This window comes from Callospermophilus lateralis, chromosome 2 (assembly GCF_048772815.1).
Source record: "Callospermophilus lateralis isolate mCalLat2 chromosome 2, mCalLat2.hap1, whole genome shotgun sequence".
NCBI lineage: Eukaryota > Metazoa > Chordata > Mammalia > Rodentia > Sciuridae > Callospermophilus > Callospermophilus lateralis.
The window spans coordinates 155,998,656-156,002,858 of NC_135306.1; the positions used below are offsets into that span (position 1 = coordinate 155,998,656).

A 4,203-nucleotide genomic window follows, 5' to 3' on the forward strand; every position below is an offset into this window, starting at 1 on the left:
AAATCAATTTAATTCATTCACTGATATCTAATATTAATATATACAAAGCATTTTTTAAGAATGAAAATAAAATTTAACCAAAATAATTCTCTTAATATCTACAAAATTAATTTATTAATACCTAAATATATGCACATCTAGATTAGTGAAGAAGCCATAGAGCTTGTGATACTCACACTTGCAAGTTTATCAAGCAAAGGAAATGTGTTTGAAAGCTATATGTATTGGAGGAAACACAAATATGAACCTTAAGGCTAACTGGCCCCTTGTAGGAGGGAGATGAACTCTGACAGTTAAAAGTTGTAGTTGTTATCATTATACATATTTATAAAGCAGTGAAAATAACATTCATTCTCTGTTCTCTTTCTGATGACAGGTAAATAAGAATAAAAATCAATGGGACAAAGAAACCAAAGTTCTCTGTTTGAATTTACCTTGTTGGGACTGTCACAGGATTCACAGATCCAAATCTTGTTGTTCTGTGTTTTCCTGGTCATCTCTCTTCTTTCCATATTTGGAAACCTGCTGATAATACTCCTCATCCAAGTTGACTCTCAACTTCATACACTCATGTACTTTTTCTCAAAAACTTAACCTTTGCTGACCTCTGTTTCTCTATAAGCCTTATATCCTGATGTTGGTCTACCTCCTGTGAATTTTTTTTTCCTTTGCTGGATTCTTAATACAGATAGTTGTCTTCCTCCTTGCAGGGTGTGCAGAGTGTGCACTGGGACAGTGATGTCCTCTGACCTGTACATGGATGTCTGCAAGCCCCTGCACTATTCCACCATCATGATCCAGAGGGCTTGTGTCCAGTTGGCCAGAGTTTCCTGAATAAGTGGGGCAGTTGTATGTTCAGTGGACAGTGAGTTTACCCTTATCTACCCTACCAGGAATAGAATGTCATTAATCACTACTTCGGTGAACTGCCTGCTCTCCTAAAGGTGGTGTCTATGGTCACCAACAATATTCAGATAGTTCTCTTTTCAATGGGGGTGATTATCCTCCTAGCTCCTGTCTCCCTCATCCTCATCTCCTACTGGCATATCATCTCCACTGTGATCTGGTTGCTGCCTGGGGTGAGGGAGGCTCAAGGTCTTCTCCACCTGTGGCTCCCACCTCACCATTGTGGTTCTCTACTATGGCTCTGGAATATTTGCCTACATGAGACTGAATTCCAAGACAATGAATGAAAAGGATAAGGTCATCTCTGTGTTCTATTCAGTCATGACCTCCATGTTGAACTCCATCATTTACAGCCTTAGGAACAAGGACGTTAAGGGGGCTCTCAGGAAGCTGGCTAGAAGATAGTATGACTCAGAGGCAGTGATTTCTGACATTTTTTAAAATATTTGAACATTTTGATGGACAACATGGTTCTGAAATCCTCATCTTTTCGTTCCATTGCTTCATTTCTCAGTTTATCAGATTCTATATCCATTAAATGACTTTGCCCACACCCACAAGATGAGGAAAACTCAATGCTTTCCTCAAAAGATGTGGCAACCCACTTATAAGAAATCATAAATGCAGGGATATCCATTTTAAAATTCAATTAAAGGGACTGTTTTTAGATAAGTTTAAAGAACACTCTGTAGATCAAAAGTGAAGGCAAGAGCTTGCTTGAAGATCAGAAATACTTTTTGTAGATGTCTCTACTGAAATGAAATTGATTTATTAGTAGGATATACAATATCAACAAGTGTCAATGGTCAGAAAAGATACCTAAGAGACACTGTATCATAAACAAAAACAAAAATGGTCAGAGAGGGCACATTAAAATCAGGAATATATGTCAAGAAATAAAGCTCAGGAATGATATTGTCACAGGATTAGCTAGCTTTATAATATTCTGCAAAGGGTTTTGTGCATGTGATTAACCAGTTTGCCCTATAGTCAGACTTGCCCTATAGAAATGACCTGATCACATCTTTGCTTAGAAGCTTCATTCTGAAAGACAGTAACAGAGTGGAATATTGTGCTTGGCAATTTGTGTGATCACAGTATCATAATTTGTCAAAGGATTTATGGTCTAGATATTATCTCAGACATTATCAGTCAATGATATTTAATATCTGAAATAATTTTTATCTTATATTTTAATTTCAAATTTTAAGGGATCTTATTTTTCATAAAATCTAATATCTTCTGCTTTAATCGGTACAATTCTCTCAACCAACACACATTTACTGAGCTTTCTGTATTGAAATGCCTAGGAAGTTATTCTTATTGTTAGTATATAATTACTGCTACTTTTTTATTCTGATAATTTGTAACTTTGTCTTTGGAAAGATTTAAATTGAGACATATTTTAATAGGTGTCTGACAGTATGCTAGACACTAAAAATTTGGAATGTCAAATAAGCATAAATAATGCTTTAACGATTATATTAGGAAAAGTGACAGAACAAAAAAAAGTTGATAAATTCTTCAAAATTGTTATTGTGAGGGCCAGATGGTAACACCTGTAAGAAGAATTAGGTCAAATAATAAACTGGGCAGACAAGACTGGAAAAAAAAGCATACCTCAGACAGGTGGAGACCACATGTGTGGGGAATATGAGGCATGGAAGAAAAAGTCTTTTAGAATAGCACAAGAAGTTTTCTTTGAGCAAAGACCAAAAAAACCAAAAATTACAATACTGTGAGGAAAGGTATGTATCACTTAACTTGATTTAAATCATTGCATAATGTGCACTTATTTTAAATCATCATGGTACACCTGATGAATGTATATAATCTCATTTGTTTATTTAGATAAATAAACATAATTATGTTAATTTTTTTAAAGAATAAACATCATATAAATTGATTTAGCAGTTCTGATCCTAGGAATCCACTGTACCAATGTGCATAAAGAGATACTGTGGAGGAAGAGCAAGATACTGGCTGAGTCTGACTCTCCAGGGTTTTTTTCCCTACAAAATTACCAATTTGAACAGCTGTTCATACACCAAACAATTTTCACTAGAGCACAGTACCTCATTCTAACATAATAGTTAGAAAAAATACTTGGAAAAATGCATCACTTCTCCCTTCAACTACAAAACTACTATGTGGAAAGCGATGTCTCCTGGTTGGAGAAGAGAAAGGACATTAAGTCTGGGCCTTAAACACAAATCCCAGTACAGTCATGCCACAGTGAAACCCAAGCCCATGCATCCAGCCTAAAACAGGGCCTGCAGATGAAGCCTCTGGACGTGATTTAGCCAGGCAGCTCAGGGATGGCCCCCACTACCCCTCTCCTTTATACTTGGGCAGAATAGTGCAAAGCAATACTCTTTCCACTGGTGGTGGGGGGGCGGGGGAGGAGCCGTATAACAGGGAAGTAAACACAGTATTTTTCCTTGAAACTCAGTGCCAGACTGGTGAAAGCCAATACCAGGCAGATTTTAGTGACCCCTATCCCCAAGCCAGTGACCATGAATGGAGGCTTTGTACACTCCAGGTGCTAAGTGACAATTCGAAACCCCTGTTGGACAGATTACTGTTCTGGCCAGCTTCACCCAATGCTAGTTGCAAAGGTCTCAGGCCATGAGTGCAACATAGCAGCAGGCAAGACCCAGCAGCATGGATTTTGATCTTGCTTTGGTACTGGACTGGATTTGGCAGACTGTGGGCTTCAGATATGACCCAGAATTGTGGACATGGGACTGCCCATTTAATACCTCTCCCAACCTTAGGAAGAATAACACAGAGAGAATTTTCCACTTGGGTAAGAAAAGGGAGGTATGTACAAAGTTACTACTTCATAGGAACTTGAGGTTAGTCTTTCCGTAATGAGGCTCAGAGTCAGGCAGAATCCCATGGCACCTAAACACAGGCCAGTCACTACAGAAGAAGTACCTGAGACACACAAGGGAACTGCAAGAAAATAAAATTATGATGAACATAAATGCAAAGTTTCTTAACAAAATGCTAGCAAACTAAATTGAACAGGACATGAAAATCACTCACCATTATTAAGCAAGATTTATCCCAAAGATGCAATGATGGTTATACACATGCAAATTAACGAGTGTGGTATGCCAAATTTATAGAACAAAGGACAAAAACTTGATGATGGTCTCAATAGACATATAAAAACCACGATAAAATTTAGTGTACTGGGAATTCAAGATGGTGGGCCAGCGGGAGACAGCATTCTGTGTCTCTCCATGACCCAGATCTCGCCTAGTGGGAATACTGCATCTCTGAGAGTGT

At 37.9% G+C, this 4,203-nt stretch overlaps 1 pseudogene; it reads left to right on the forward strand.

Moving 5' to 3' along the window:
* The first annotated feature begins 396 nt into the window (after positions 1-396).
* On the forward strand, positions 397-1,311 carry LOC143391460 (olfactory receptor 2D3-like; annotated as a pseudogene).
* Positions 1,312-4,203: the final 2,892 nt, after the last annotated feature.